General features: G+C 39.0%; 1 long non-coding RNA gene across 1 annotated transcript in view; it reads right to left on the bottom strand.

The window, feature by feature from the left end:
• LOC141985890 (uncharacterized) overlaps positions 1–17,723 on the bottom strand; it is a 225,898-nt gene that overhangs the window by 92,415 nt on the left and 115,760 nt on the right. The window lies entirely within an intron of this gene.

The following is a 17,723-nucleotide window of genomic DNA, read 5'->3' as shown; positions in this document are numbered from 1 at the left end:
CAAATGGTGTTTAAAAAGAAAAATCAAATCTTAAAATTGGCTTGATTTCAAAAAATGGTTCAGAGTTGTCAGATCATGAGAAGATATTGTAGCATTTGGGGAAAATATGTTTTTAGAGGATGTTAAAATTGGGGATATCAGTGTCTTGGGATAGGCACCCAGGAAGTCAGAGGAGAATCTTATCGAGTTCAGGAAGTGATTACTAAGTAGGCAAAAAAAAAATATTTAACATGTGAACAATGGATCCACAAAACAGAGAAAGAAATAATATTTTGTCCCAACTGAAAAATCATAAATACACCTAGAGATACTAGTAAATGTAGGCATATCCTGGGGACCAGATGGTCAAAAGATATACATTTGAGAAGGTAACATATAACCATCCGCTCTCATGAGTGTGATAGCTTTTCATATTGTTTTAATAATATCCACTGACAGTGGATGTAACTGGTTCATTTAAGATGTGAAGGATGAAGAAGGAAAATATACAGTTGGCCACTGATTTCAGAATACGCTTTTAGGGCCTGATCTAAAGCCCAGCAAAGTCTATGGAAGGACTTCCATTGGAATCAACAGGCATTAGATCAGACCCTGAGAGCAGGAAACCATGGCTGTTTATCCTGCATTCCAAGACAGAGGGATTTGAGATTTTTATTTATTTATTTATTGTAATATGAATACTACATTTTCTGTTTTAGATTTGTTTTCAGAGAATACAAGGTTACATGCACTCCTGCTAAGTACTAATTTATTTCTGTATTGTTTTGCACCCCACATATGTTTATGAATACTTTACCTGTAAAAATTAAATATTATTTTAAGTTAATCACTAGTTTGATATTGTGGTTCACTTAATCTAATAGTAAAATTTCAGAGAAATCAATTAATGAGAATCTTTACAATATAAAAAGATGGTAAGCCTTTTTTCAAAGGAATCTTTGTAGCAAAGTTAACACAGAAGCTCTTTGCAACTTGTCTCCCACAGACAGCACAAAAGAAATTCATGAGGAATGTATTCTTTAAAACCAAATAATTTTCTAATAGCATTACTGGGGGAAAATGTTGCAATTTATCACAATGCTCACACCCAAGATTATTCATGGGGATCTCAAACCCATTCTGTGCATTGCAACCTTAACATGAATCAGCAATGTGATGTCATTACAAAAGAAGTAAATGCAATTGTGGGTTGCATTAGCAGAGGCATAGCATGCAAGTCATGGGAGCTGATAATACTGCTCTGTTTGGCACTGGTTAGCCCTCAGATGGAGTACTGTGTCCAATTTTGGTCACCGCTGCATAGAAAGGATGCACAGAAACTGAAAAGGATCCAGAGGCAAGCGACAAAGATGATCAGTGGGATGGAATGCAATCCATATGAGCAAAGGCTATAGGAACTGGTTATGTTTACTTTGGAAAAGAGGAGATTAAGGAGGAATATGATAGTGGTCTTCAAATACTGGAAAGGCTGCCATAAAAAAAGATGGAGAAAAGTTATCTCTTGCTGCAGTGGTCAGGAAAAGAGGCAATGGGTTCAAACTACAGCATAGCAGATTTAGATTAAACCTCAGGAAAAACTTTCTAACTGTAAGAACAGTAGGAAAGTTGTGGAATCTCCTTCACTGGAGCTATTCAAAAGGAGGCTGGATAGCCATCTGTCTTGGATGGTTTAGACACAACAAATTCTGCATCTTCACAAGGGGGGTAGACTAGATGACCACACGGTTCCTTTTAACCCTATGCTTCTTTGTTACAGAATGCTTACATGCATCTTTACTACTCTCAAAAATCAGCTCTTTTCTGACACAAGTCTACTCCTTCTTTCAGTAGTTTTCTATTTCTCTTTGAGTCTTTGCACCAAACTCCATAAATCTCTGCTCCATCTCTCTTTAAAGTGCATTTAGGCTGGCATTTTCAAAGAGGTCCAGAGGAGGCAGGTCCCAACTCTCAGACATAATGATTGTTTGCAAAAAAAGAGGTTGTCTAAAATCAATTCTTATTGTATTACAAGGCATGTTTGTTTCATGTTGCCATAAAATTCATTCACCCAAAATATCACCTTGTGTATTCAATTCTTCCAGACACAAAAGTGTAATGGGCTGGGTGTAATATCAATAATGGCTGAAGAACGCCATTTTATTAACTGCACATATCTTTATTATATCTGCACACATCTATTAGTTATTAGGGGACACCTAGAGTGGTGTAAAAATCTTTATAGACAGAGATTTTAGATGTTTCAAGGAGCAAACTATTGTAGTTACAGAAATATGTTATAAGGTCCTTGACAACATAAGAGCAACTAGACTATAAACTGATAGAGAAAACCAAAAAGTATAAAAAGGTCATAGTGGTAGTAAGAAAAGGGAAATTTTTTACTATTTAGGCAAAGCCTGGAGTACACTAACGTGCTAATGAGACTGAAAGTATGGTAAATGTACAAATACAACACCAAATAGCATTCAATTTCAACTGTGTAATCCCACAAACGAATAAAAGAGCAACAGATTACTTGGTAAAGAGTAATACAGAGGATATTTTGGAAGACAAAGATAAAAAGAACCTGAGGAATAGAGTTACTCTTGTTAGGTTTGTAAAAATACAGCAGGAATACAACTTAGTATGGAGATAAATAAGGCACTGAACAGTGTGTGTAGAGAAAAATATATGCTTTATTGAACATCTAAGGGTTCAGGGAAGAAAGACAACAAAAAGTATGTGGAAAAACATTAAAGAGGTGTTATAAATTAATAAGGAAGGTTAAAGGATCTAATGAAGATAGCATATAAGTCAAGATACACAATAAGAAGTTATTTTATTTATTTACCTGTAGGAAGCAAACAGGCAAAGAGATAAAATAGGGAATAGGCCATCCAGGAACAAAGCATGAAGACTCAGAAACTGAGATACCTAAGTACATTTGCCCCCTCAATAACATGACCCTGAAACTAAGAGACTGAGATATACAGTTTGGGAGAAGAAAGTGAAACTTTAAAAGTCTTTCCTGTTGTGCACTGAACAGGGAATTAGGCAATTAGAACTATACAAAGCAGTGAAAGCTCCAGGCTCAGAGGAATTACATTTTAGAGTTCTGTGTGAAGCAGTAAGAGAAAGTGAAACCCATTGGCAAAGTTTAATAGCACACGAGGGTAGGAAGCACCAGAGGGCTGTTAATGCCATGTTTAAGAGTGGGAACTGAAGAGGACACATGAAAATCTAAAAACCCATGGGGAAGAAAATATTGGACAAATGTAGACACTGAACACAGTTAGATTATAAAATCACTAATGTACAACTGAGAAAGGGACAGTCAGCATAGTTTTATCCAGTAAAGTTCATGACTGAATTCATAAACAAGGGTAAAACAGTGAATATCAAGTCTTCAGATTTTGGCGAAGCATTTGCTATATAACAAAAGAGATTGAATAACAATTATACTTTAAAATGTGGCTTCTCTTTCTCTGTGTACTACTTTGTATGCTTTTTTCCTTGCAGAATCAGTTTTACATGCAAATAACAGAATTTTCAGGAATGAATCTCACTTAAACGCAAACAGAGGTTTTGTATTTGTAAATTGATTATTAGAGGAGCTCTTGTAGCTAAGGGACAAGTGTGGAACTCCTAAACCGGACTCTGCCACAGACTTCCTATGTGATGTTGAACAAGTCACTTAGGCCCTCATTCAGCAAAATGCTTAAGGATGTGCTCACCTTTAAGCACATAAGTAATCCCAGCCATATTTAATAAAGAGCTCAGGGCTGAATTCTTCACTGTGGCCTAGATCCTGCAAAACATTTACGCATGTGAGTCGTCCCATCAAGTCCAATGAAATTTACACACTTGAGTGCTTTGCTGAATAAGGATGGGATTAGTCATGCATTTAAAATTAAGCATGTGCTTAATTAAGTGCTTTGCTGAATTGGGCCATAATCTGTGCCTCAGTTCCCCATTTAAGCAAGGTAAATAATAATACTTCATTTCTCTTCTGTTCCCTTTAAAAAATAAACCTGAATATACCAAATGGGCCACATAAATGCATCAGGCAGGCTGGATCCAGCATATGGGCCATATGTTTGTCACCCCTTCCATACATTGTAACTTCACTGGAGCAGGGACTGTTTGTTACAATGTGTATGCAACTTCTAGGGTAATGGGTCCCCTCCCAGCTCATTTGGGACCTTTAGGCCATATTGTGACAGCAAGCAATAATTTCAATGCACAAATTATTGTGCATGTCAATTTGTTCACACACAATTGGAGACTGGGCCATGATGTCAGGAAATATGTTTGGGTGGGAGAAAATAACTAATGAAACTAATACAAAACTGACTCTGAGTCATGAAAGAGAATGACAGTTAAACAAAACAGTAGAGAATGATCAAAGGTGACAATCAGGCATCACTTTTGGACACACACAGTAAATTTAAGCATGAGCTGTTTGTAATTTAAAAGCTGTCTAAATTTAAGGGCAACACAAAATTATGGTGGTGAGATAATACATGGAAACAAATAAATTATTTTAATAGATTTAGTTTATGGGCTGATAAATTGTTCTTGTGGTTTAATTCACAAAAGTATAAGGTAATGATCAGACCAGAGAGAAAATATTATCACAAAGACTAAACTAAAAGGAATCACAAAGTGAAGTACAGGCCAAAAAAAAAAAGGGGGGGGGGCCCTCATGTCATTATGGATAATACATTAAAACATGAAAAGCATCTGTGTAATGTTTTAACATGGGTTTTGTTTACTCTGCATAGATATATCCTGCAGGCAATAGCAGGACCTAAGAAATGACTCCATCAGACAGACTGTTGCAGTAAATAGACTTATGTAAACATTCAGCTTCTAAAAAATTGTGTCACAACTGACAACCAGCATTTTTCCAATATTTAACTGTTAAACCTAACATAAAAACAGAACTAGCAAGAGAACTATAAGTAATAGAGCCATTTCGTGATGCTCAGTAATTTTGTATTCTGTAATTTAGCTGCACAATCAAAAACGCAAACAATGGAATCCTTCAACACTTTGTCTGCAGTCTCAGAGGTGAGAAGGCTTTATCTGGGCCAGGAGGGAACAGAAAACCCTTGGGCTTTATTCCCCCACAACTAAAGTTCAAATGTACCTTCCCATGTACTGTTGTGTACTCCTTGGATATGATTCCTCTTTAGTGAAGTTCACATACACTGTTGGGCTCTGGCTTGGCTCCTTTTTAATTGGGGGAAAAGGAAGTAGACGTGGTGTCTCTCAAGTACCACCAACTCATGGCACAAAAATCAGATATCACTCAAGTAGATTGTGCAGATTTTCTTCTCCTTATGCTACTTTTCTTTCCAACATGCTTTGATCAGAAAACAATTAACAATATTGACATTTAAAGGACCATCAACAAGCATCTAAGTTAGCATCTAACAGATAAACAGGAACAGCTCATACCTCTCAGAGCTATTGATTTAGGCAGACATCACCATATCAGTTATGCTCCCTCCACTTTTTTGAAGGTTATCCTCACAACCATGAGGGCTAAAAACTTTTTTAAAATGAAAACTTATATTCTGAAGTAGAAGAAGGCAACTTTGAAAGAGGTGCTAGCAATATGTTCTTCCTTCCTTGTGGGAAGCAATAAAAATAATAGCCTTGACACTTACAACTAAACAAATGATACACGTGTTTTAGACAGACACAGAACAATAAAATAAGCCAATAAAGGAGATGGGAGGGATGTGCAATACTTGAGAGGAAATTTTAAAGTAGTGCGGGGTCTAATTCAAGCATCACTAAGGAAGATGGGTTGGGAGATAACTTGCTCTTGATGCAGCATTTGAGATTTGATGACCCATGAGGTCCTTTCTAACCCTAACCTCTATTGTATACTTAGGCTCCAGAAAACATTGTATACAGTACTGATAAATAAAGGGGCAGGGATTTGTTAAAACTTTGTCCCTCTTGACAACCATTAAGTCTTTTTTTTTTTATTTCTAGTACTGCATGAAACAGTGTTGCCAAAAGAGATCTTCAGTGTAAAAAAGAAACTTTAATTTTCTTTTAAAAATACTTTAGTAGAAGGAGTAATTGCCCCACAAAAGTGGAATACAACCTTAAACCTTTCATTTCCTGGTCTCTAATTCCTTAGCAAGGCCATGTAATTAGAACCAAAAGTTTCCCCCCTCCTCCCCTCTTGATGGGTATTTGGAGACCAATATGAAATGAGTTGATAGACCAGCTCCCAATGGACGGGTGTCCATATCACACAAAGTACCACCATATTTGGAAATAATTAGCACCCTTATTGATAGTGTCAGCAGCAACCACAAGGACTAACCCAGCTTGAAAACTGAACTATGCTATTACTCACCAGATGTGGTCCCTCCAGATTAGGGTTCAAGCACATTAGAAGGGCAGGGTAGCAAAGTTTGTCTACCTGTTTTGTAGATATATGGAAGGCTTCATTCTCAAGGTCTGTCAATTTGACACTTTTCATTAACTCTATAAATACACTAAATTAGGTATGTGGTATTTATTTTGTTTTGTTTTTGGAAGAGTGTTACCTGCAGTTCTTTGTCTTTCATTTAAGCATATTGTATGTTGACTGATGTTGTGGCTGGTACTAGAGACAAAGAGGGAACAGACTTCTTGAAAACTTGTACGTGAATTCCCAAAACTTGCTAACAACTGCATACGCATGGGAGACCACTAAATGTATAATTAGCACACCTTTGTTTAGTGATCCAGCTTCTCTTGCTAGAGAATGAGTTCAGGAGGCCATCCAGAACGAGACACCTCATTTTTTTAGCTTTGTTGTTCTTCTGTTATGTCCTTCCCTCCCTTTCTGTCTTATATCCTTTCCCCCACTCATCAGCTGTTTGCATAGTACATACTCATTGAACATAAGAACGGCCATACTGGGTCAGACCAAAGGTCCATCTAGCCCAGTATGCTGTCTTCATACAGTGGCCAATGCCAGGTACCCCAGAGGGAATGAACAGAACAGGTAATCCTCAAGTGATCCATCCCCTGTTGCCCATTCCCAGCTTCTGGCATTGATAAGAACAGCTGAACGGCATATACTATAAAGTACTTTTTGGCCAGTATTTTTAACATACTAATATATACACCCTACCTGAAAGCCCGTCAATAAAACTTTTAATAGAAACTCATATTGGTACCAAAATAGGATTTTAAAAGTTCAAGTTAGCTGAAAGAAGCAGATGTTTACATTGGTGCCCAAGGGGACCTTATCACTTCAATATTATGTTGTTATTGCCTGCAATCTACTTCAGACTCTTACATAAAACTGAGGAATTCCCTGCTGGTTGGAATAGTCAGCAACATTGTTTGATAACATGACCAAGTGCAGTCACATTTCTGATCTGTAGCCCTAAAATATGTAGAACTGTTATTTCATTTTGTTACACTACTTCTGAATTGTCAAGCCTAATATAAAGGAAGATCAAATTAACAGATATTGTTCTTGACATCCTCATTACACATGGGTTAAGATTGTCAGTAAAGATGATAAAATCCATGACATGTTTCTTTGACTCATAATCTTGGTTCTTTCTAGCTTTTCCCCTCCCATTACATGTTTTATTTAACTGTACAAATGTAAATGTAGGTTTTCCAGGAGGAAGCCTATGGCAAGGTCATTAGCCCATTAGACTGTTGCATGGACCTAATATGAGCCTTTAGGAAATAAGTAAACCTCCTATGTATCTGAGCAATAAAACTTCACCTTAAGCAAATTGCTTGTTACATATGGATCTCTCCAAGTAAAACCTCAGGTTGCCAAAACTTATATTATCAAAGCAGACTATGCTTCCATAAATTACAGTGCTTCAGATTTATTTCTTAGATATGTTTAAAGTGACTTACTCTGAGGGGAATGAATCCATTTTTAAGATGTTTTAATAATTGCTTTGTTGGAAAGAAAAGTCACCGTTTCTAACAGGCTGATTGAAAGGAAAGTGCAGTTTCCTTAAGGGAGAGCATGGTCATTTAATTTAATTATCTTATTTCAGCTGGTGATGATATCCAAAGGGAAACTCTTTGTCATTTCTAAATTTAGTTTTTATTGAAACTGAACTCAAGTATGACTAGCGATATTTACATCTATAGCAAATGTATTGTGACTACACCGCTATGAACATGGACTCATTACCTATCATATCAGCAACTGATTAAAGACAAAGGGCTGTTATTCTAAAACATTTAAAATGACACATATGCAAAATGCTGGTCCTATAAGGAGTAGGTGGCCTCTCAATATTTATCATGAAACAAAGTGACATGAATACTCTGGGGGCAGGTGTAGGAATCAGAGTTTGCTCTAATTTCCTTGACGTTTAGGTATTTATTGATACATTCAAAATAGGAATTGATTATAAATTAGAGTAGCCCATGTAGTCTTTTTTTCAGTTTTCAGTGCAATATTAAATTGTCAAAGGCAATTTACTTCAGTATTTTCAAATCTAAGCCTCAGTTGTGAGTAATTGGTGTATAGCAGCGATCTCCTAAGAGACATGATCGTACAGGTTTGAAGATAAAATCCCCTTCAAGGTCTATTAGGAGCACATTTCAGGGCAAGATCAGATTGTTATACAGTATTGTATTGCTTTTTCTATACTGCTTTTGCTCCTGACCCTAAATTGAAAGCAATGTTAGTTATAAATAATATTCATTTGAGATTGAGGATACTCACTTCAGCAAACATTTAAAAATAAAAGTGGGCAAGATCTTCAGGAAGCTGCAGCAACAGACCATTTGAAAGTTCTTAAGCTATAATGATGCTATTCTTAGTCAGAGAACACCTGCTTCCTGCAGTTACACAAAAGAGTATTTCTTGTTCTTCTATCCAGCAAATAGCTGTTTTTCCCCTGCCTTCAAGGTGACATCTCGCACAGCATAGAGCAGTTTTAAGATAAGAGATATTTTTAGCACTCCTTATAGCTAACTTAATGCAGTTATGGCCATTACACAGCACATTAGTTTCTTGCAGGGTTGTTCTTAGCTATAATGCAGACTTGAGGCCTATCACACTTCATGATTTTAATGTAAAATACCTAGAGTCAGAAGAGTCTCTTCTTTTCTGTTACATCTCTATTCCACCACACCATCCCATGCTTTTCTTTTACATATAGCCAGTTGCTTTCTTATTTGTTCTATTTTTAGTCAGTTTTCTCTATTTCCTGCTACTACTCTTTCATTTATATCAAAAATTTTAGGAACTATTTGCAGTAGCTTCATTATTTTACTAAAAAAAAACCAAGGAGTCTGGTGACACCTTAAAGACTAACAGATTTATTTGGGTATAAGCTTTCGTGGGTAAAAACAACCCACTTCAGATGCATGGAGTGAAAATTACAGATACAGGCATAAATATATATTGGCACATGAAGAGAAGGGAGTTACCTTACAAGTGGAGAACCAGTGTTGACAAGGCCAGTTCAGCCAGGGTGGACGAGGTTCACTCCCAATAATTGATGAGGAGGTGTCAATACCAAGACAGGGAAAATTGCTTTTGTAGTGAGCCAGCCACTCCCACCCCTAATCAAGCTCAAATTAATGGTGTTAAATTTGCAAATGAATTGTAGGTCTGCAGTTTCTCTTTGAAATCTGTTTCTGAAGTTTTTTTGTTGAAGGATGGCTACTTTTAAATCTGTTATTGAATGTCCAGGGAGATTGAAGTGTTCTCCTACTGGCTTTTGTATGTTACCATTCCTGATATCTGATTTGTGTCCATTTATTCTTTTATGTTATTTTACTGACTCTGTAGAGCTAGGATCATATTTCCAAAAGGGTGAAAGCTGAGAACAGATGCACAAAGGTGCATCTGCACGCACAAAGCTAGGTAAGCGTCTGCAAAATATTTACAGACGTATAGAGTTTAAGGCCAGAAGGGACCATTAGATCATCTGGTCTTGCATTCTGTATGTCACAGCCCTTAATTTTCATTTAATTACCCCAATAACTTGTATTTGACTACAGCATATCTTCCAAAAAGGCATCTAGTTTTGATTCAAAGACATCAAGAGATGGAGAATCTACCACTTCCCTTGATAGTTTGTCCAGGGGTTAATCATATTTCTGGTTAAAAAAATGTGTCTTATTTCCTGTTTGAATTTGTCTGGCTTCACAACTTCCAGCCATTGATTCTTGATATGCCTTTTTCTGCTAGATAAAAGAGCCCTATACTACCCAGTATTTTCTCTCTACATATTGTAATCATAATTACCTCTAAATCTTCTTTTTGATAAACTAAACAGATTGAGCTCTTTAAGTCTCCATAGTAAGGCATTTTTACCAGCCCTCAAATAATATTTTTGGCTCTTTTCTGTATCCTGTTCAATTTTTCAACATCCTTTTAAAAATGTTGACACCAGAACTGGATACAATATTTCAGTGCCAGTCTAACCAACGCCTTATACAAAGTGAAAAATCACCTCCCTATTCCCGCTCACTTCTCTCTTTATACATTCAAGGATCCCTTTAATCCTTTTTGTCACAGCATTGTCCTAGGAGCTCACGTTCAGCTACTTCTCCACTATGAACACTAAATCCTTTTTCAGAGTCACAGGTGTCCAGGATTCCTGCATTCCTTGTTCTTATGTTCTTGCATGTTATGACTTTATTAAACAGCATTTTGTTTGAATGGGCGCAATTTCTCAAGCACACCAGATCGCTTTTAGTAACTACTCTACCCTCATCATTATCTACCATTCCACCAATCTTCATGTCATCTGAAAATGTTATCAGCAGTGATTTTATATTTACTTCCAGGTCATTAGTGAATATGTTGAATATCATGGTGCCTAGTACCAATCCCTGCAGAGCCCCGCTAGACACACCTCCATTCAATAATAACTCCCCGCCGACAACTACCGATTGAAATCTGTCAGTTAGCTACTTCTTAATGCATTTACTGTGTACTCTAATCTGTGTACATTCTGTTTTAATCAGAATGTTTTGCAGTGCTAAAAGTCTAAGTATATAACATCTGTGCAGTTACTTTTATTAACCAAACTTATAATCTCAAAGAATGAAATCAGCTTTGTTTAACAAAACCTACTTTCTGTAAAACCATGTTGAATTGCATTCATTATATTCCTCCCTTCTTTATTAATTGAATCCTGTATCAATTGTTCCATTATTTTGCTTACCAGACTATATTTACCGAGATCGTTCCACTTTCCCCTTTTGAATATTGGCACAACATTAGCGCTCATCTACTCTTCTGGAATTTCCCTGGTATTCTAAGATTTATTATAAAATAACATCAGTAGGCCAGGTTTCAGAGTAACAGCCGTGTTAGTCTGTATTCGCAAAAAGAAAAGGAGTACTTGTGGCACCTTAGAGAGATCTCCTCAGCTAACTCTTTTAGGACTCTTCGGTGCAAGTTATCTGGCCCTGCGTTTGCTGCAGGGAGTCAACATGGTCAGCTGGGAAGATGTGATGTAAGCTGTCCACACCAAGCAAACAGGAAGTGGAATTTCAAAAATTCCCAGGGATTTAAAGGGGGAGGTTTACATGCCTGAGTACCTGGCTGCAGGGGAGTGGCACCTAGGTTATAATTTTCAGTAGATGATAATTTAGAATAAAGATGTAAGATGACAAGGTAGAAGCCTGTTCACTATTTTCAAAGAAGCCATTTGTCAAAACTGAACTTTCTGTGTGGAAAAAATTGACAATTATTAGTTGACTCAGGTATTAACATCACAGCATGGAGATAAGCGATTCTACTAGTCATTTTTTCTTTTGCCTTAACAGCGGCCTCGGAAGGAATTATGACGGTTCATTTGGCTATTACCCTCTGTATGGAAACCCAGTAGCGACTAAAGAAGTATTCAAACAGCAGCCTAGCTTCAATACTGTAGCATAAACTAAGGGCTGGTTCCCTTCTTCCCCCAGTTACCAGCATCTACATCCTGAACACAAAGGAAACCCTGCTTCGGTTTCCAGGGAGAGCAAGCTTGTTGAGATGCCCCCATACCCCCACCCCCTAAAGGGTTTTCCTTTTGTTCCATGGAGCAGTACTCTGCAGCACACAATCTTAAGGAGGGGCACTGTGGGGACTTGTGGTCACTGAACCACCACACTTCATGTAGCCACTAGACTATAAACCTTTGTGGGGAGGGGCACAGCAGGGCTCAATCATTGGGAGCACTGGTTCCTACTTGCAAATTGCAGGAAGACTTCCAGCATGCCACCCTATGATGGGGTGTCCACCCCACACAAGGCCTGGAGGGCTTAAAGTGGCTAGGTGGGCCCATTAACTGCCCAGGCTGCACCTGGAGGAAAAGCCACAGAGCAGGGATTAATTAGACAAGGCTTAGCTCGACAGAAACATGAGGGGTCTGCTCGATAAAAGAGCCCTATACTACCCGGTATTTTCTCCCTACATATTGTAATCATATCAACTCACCTGCCCAGGAGCAGAGAGAAGTATTCTGTAGTCACTCCCTGTGAGAAGGGAGGGGTGTTTGGAGCTGTAGAGGCAAATATCCTACAGTTACTCCCTCAGAGGAGGGAGTTTGGGCTGGTAAACTCTGAGAGGGGGAGAGCCATAAAGGCTCAAGGGAAAACAGTAAGGCATGCAATAGTGTGGACCTTGACTACTGAAGAGAGGGCCCCTGAGCTGGAACCTGGAGTAGAGGGTGGGACTACCAGCCACTGGGGAAGTGGCACAGACCAGGCTGTGGAGAGTAGACTGCCTGTGACAATTTGCCCTGAAAGACTTTGATACTCTGGAAGTGGAGGACCATAGTGACCTGGCCGGAGGGCCAAGTCATGAAGAGGAAGCTGCAACTCCTGGAGAAAGAGAGGGGCTGAAGGGGGAGAGCAGGATGATGGGTGGAGAGACTGGCAGAGGAGGGCACAGCACCTGGAAGGAGCTAATTCCCCTACATATGCACAATAACACTCCATGACTCACCTTTTTTATTAGCCTTTGCCTGGTAAATCAGAATTGAAATTTTATTTAAAAGGGCTCAAGCTGCATAATTGGACCTAGATTTTGAGCATTTAAAGCGTGGGAGTTTTTAGCTGGGGATTCTTGGTACAGGGCCATCTCTTTTAAAAATGATTACTTAGTAGGAAATGAACTTGAATTGATGGTAACAAATGTTTAAACTACACAAATAAATGGATTGATATGTGTAAATAACAAAAATGGAGTTTGCATGGGGGGAAAAAAGCTCTCCAATTGTCAGTTTGTCTAAATTCCATCATCAAAAAGACTGTAGCAGTCATTTAAAAACACAAATCACATATTTGCAAAGGATGAAGAATGTAAATTACTAAAGGTCAGTGAGCCCTGGCAATACCAAAAAAAAAAAAAAAAAAAAAAAAAGCTAAAGCTATTAAAAAAAAAGTTTATAAAGCATTAACAGGAAAAAACACAGATGAATATGAAAATAATTCACGGCCCAAAAAGCTAAGATCTGGAGGCTGAAGACTGCAATAAAGATGCATGTGCACCTTTGAAACAGCATTTATTCATGAAAACATGTTTTTGCACACAAAATGGCTGTTTATGTATGAATAACCATTGTGCACATAATTAGTTTTCTAACACAAAAGGCATTGCATCCAGCAAGAGGTATTTTGCATTGCATTTATGATGAATAAAGATTAATTAATTACTGGAATGGCATTAATTACTGCAAGTTGGTGGTTGCCTAGGGACCAGTGATCATGACCTGATTACAAGCAATATGGGCAGTCCCAGCCAGTAATATATATTCTTGGTGCGTCAAAAGAGTTAGTTTCCCAAAGCTCAGGAAAATTATGAGTGAAATTGATTGGGAGGGAAAAGTTCAGACAGAAAAATATGAATAAAAATCAGGAGTTCTTTAAGTATTGTTCCTCAGATGCTCAAAAAGCCATGATTCCACAATTAAGAAAGAGAACAACTTTTTCTGGTTCAGTGGGAAAATAAAGGCAGTAATTAGAAATAAAAAGCAATATATGACAGGAAAAAAGGTAAAATAGATAGCAATCACTATAAATTATAGGTTATGAAGTACAGAAAACAGATAAGGGAAGCATAAGACACCAGGGAAAGAGGTATGGGTGGCAGGGCTAACAGCAATAAGAAGGATTATTTTAAGTTTCTTAGAACAACAAGAAATCCTAGCAGTGGTTTCGGCCCATTACTCGATGGAGATAGTAAAATAGTTGTTAATGATGCAGAAGAGGCAGAAGTATGTAGTACATATTCCTGTTCTGTATTTGGAAAGAAGCAGGATGAGGTACTCGTATCATGTGATGATGAAATACTGGTCTGGAAAGACAGTCCCTGCTTGCAGCTTTCTGTACAGGTCAGTGTTCATGACGATGCATCATGCACCTTCCCTGACCATCCCATGTTGATGTCAGTGAAACGACCCCAGTGATTCACCAGAACTTGCAATGCCATAGAGAAGTAGCCCTTTCTGTTGATGTACTCTGTCACAAAATGGCCACAATAGGGATATGTGTGCCATCTATCACCCCACCGCAGTTAGGGAATCCCATTGCCACAGAGCTCATGAAATACTGCACGACCAGCCGCACTGTGTTCATAATGCTCATCACAAGGCTGGAGAGCAATGCCGGATCCATGCTTTCAGACAGAGATGGTGTGGGTACACAGTTTACAGGGACTGTTAGAAAGCAATGCAAAACATAAATTGGAAGTCCATGGAATGCTGGGACAGACTAAAATACATCATAGGATGCTGAGCCCACCTCAAGGAGGCACTGTGATCCATTCCAGAACACGCAGCTGTAGATGGTAGTAAGTTGCACAGTGGGATAGCTACCCACGGAGTACAGCTGTCTATGTCCATGCAAGAGCACTAACTGTGGATGCGCATTGCCGTCAAAAGGAATTTTGTGGATGTGCAAAAGTGGTTTAATTATAGCAGTGGATGATCGTCAACATAACTTAAGTTGACTTACCTTTGTAGTGTAGACATAGTCTAATTCATTAATATGCAGAGGTTAGTTGACTTGCTAAAGGTCACAGAGTGAATCAATGTCCCAATTTAGAACAAAAATACAGTACATAAAATATATATAGCAACTTCTATACTAGGATCTCAAATATATAACAAAGTAGATATATTATAATCTTCCTTTTACTTATCCTCTGTGCTCCAGTTTTCATAAGTGACTTTCCCAAGGTTATACCGCAAGTCAAAGTAAGAAATAGGAGCTAGGAGTTCTGACTCCCAATCATCTGCTCTGTGATGAGAGCACGCTCCTCTGCATAATTCAGCGATACGTATTCATAGAAAAACTGTTTACAAGGAAAGCTCTCAGGCACATCAATGCAACCCTATTTTCTTCAGATCATCCCCTCAGTAAAGCTTGCACTACCCCATTTACAACAATGGATTTGCACATTGGAACTTAGTAAACAACTGTAAGGCACAAAAAAGAAAAGAAACCAGCACAGTCTTTTTTGATTGTGCTGGCTCTGCAGTTTTAACCTGACTAAAAAGCAGTAAAACTTATATTTGCCCCTAAAGAAAGCAGATAGATTCTGAATATACTCAGGAAGCAGATCTGCTGAGCTACCTGGTGCCATTTTACACAGTCATTTTTCAAAGTAGAATAGCATTTTAAGCTGATTAAACTAGGACAGGTCCTGAAGATACTCCTCAAGACATCACAGTTCCGTATCTAACACAGAAATTACTTTGGTCTCTCAACCCCCATAAATAAATGGTTTTCTACAGGAACCACTGGTGCACCAGTGACTTTGCAGGTTTTGTTTGTTTATACAGGATACCGTATCCAGTTCTGGAATTCTTCCATTCATTCAGATACATTTGTTCAGGAATATGGTAGAGGAAATATTAGAAAATGATTCAGGTCTCAATCTTGCATTCACGGTCCACTCAAAATTCTCATTGACATCAGTGTGAGTCACAGGAGGTGCACAAGGAATGCAGGATTATGCCAATACTTTCCTTTAAGCACATAAATGGTAGGGCTGTGCTTTGTATTTTGGGATGAAATACAAATAGGCCTTCAAATGTGTGAGGAGTGAGAACAAAGGGGATAAAACAGGAAAATGTTTGGGCATGTAGGAGTGAAATCAGGAAGGCTAAATCACACCTGGAGTTGCAGCTAGCGAGAGATGTTAAGAGTAACAAGAAGGGTTTCTTCAGGTATGTTGGCAACAAGAAGAAAGCCAAGGAAAGTGTGGGCCCCTGACTGAATGAGGGAGGCAACCTAGTGACAGAGGATGTGGAAAAAGCTAATGTACTTAATGCTTTTTTTGCCTCTGTCTTCACGAACAAGGTCAGCTCCCAGACTACTGCACTGGGCAGCACAGCATGGGGAGGAGGTGGCCAGCCCTCTGTGAAGAAAGAAGTGGTTAAGGACTATTTAAAAAAGCTGGACGTGCACAAGTCCATGGGGCCAGAAGCGTTGCATCCGAGAGTGCTAAAGGAATTGGCGGATGTGATTGCAGAGCCATTGGCCATTATCTTTGAAAACTCATGGCGATCGGGGGAAGTCCCGGATGACTGGAAAAAGGCTAATGTAATGCCCATCTTTAAAAAAGGGAAGAAGGAGGATCCTGGGAACTACAGGCCAGTCAGCCTCACCTCAGTCCCCGGAAAAATCATGGAGCATGTCCTCAAGGAATCAATTCTGAAGCACTTCGAGGAGAGGAAAGTGATCAGGAACAGTCAGCATGGATTCACCAAGGGCAAGTCATGCCTGACTAATTTAATTGCCTTCTATGATGAGAACACTGGTTCTGTGGATGAAGGGAAAGCAGTGGACGTGTTATTCCTTGACTTTAGCAAAGCTTTTGACATGGTCTCCCACGGTATTCTTGTCAGCAAGTTAAAGAAGTATGGGCTGGATGAATGCACTACAAGGTGGGTAGAAAGTTGGCTAGATTGTCGGGCTCAACGGGTAGTGATCAATGGCTCCATGTCTAGTTGGCAGCCGGTATCAAGTGGAGAGCTCCAAGGGTCGGTCCTGGGGCCGGTTTTGTTCAATATCTTCGTTAATGATCTGGAGGGATGGTGTGGATTGCACCCTCAGCAAGTTTGTGGATTACACTAAACTGGGAGGAGTGGTAGATACGCTGGAGGATAGGGATAGTATACAGAGGGACCTAGACAAATTGGAGGATTGGGCCAAAAGAAATCTGATGAGGTTCAACAAGGACAAGTGCAGAGTCCTGCACTTAGGACGGAAGAATCCAATGCACCGCTACAGACTAAGGGCCGAATGGCTAGGCAGCAGTTCTGCAGAAAAGGACCTAGGGGTGACAGTGGACGAGAAGCTGGATATGAGTCAACAGTGTGCCCTTGTTGCCAAGAAGGCCAATGGCATTTTGGGATGTATAAGTAGAGGCATTGCCAGCAGATCGAGGGACGTGATCGTTCCCCTCTATTCGACATTGGTGAGGCCTCATCTGGAGTACTGTGTCCAGTTTTGGGCCCCACACTACAAGAAGGATGTGGAAAAATTGGAGAGAGTCCAGCGAAGGGCAACAAAAATGATTAGGGGTCTGGAACACATGACTTATGAGGAGAGGCTGAGGAAACTGGGATTGTTTAGTCTACGGAAGAGAAGAATGACGGGGGGATTTGATAGCTGCTTTTAACTTCCTGAAAGGTGGATCCAAAGAGGATGGATCTAGACTATTCTCAGTGATAGCAGATGACAGGACAAGGAGTAATGGTCTCAAGTTGCAGTGGGGGAGATTTAGGTTG

The sequence above is a fragment of the Natator depressus genome, chromosome 4, assembly GCF_965152275.1.
Source record: "Natator depressus isolate rNatDep1 chromosome 4, rNatDep2.hap1, whole genome shotgun sequence".
NCBI classification, from domain to species: domain Eukaryota; kingdom Metazoa; phylum Chordata; order Testudines; family Cheloniidae; genus Natator; species Natator depressus.
This window is presented reverse-complemented; position numbering and strand designations above follow the sequence as displayed.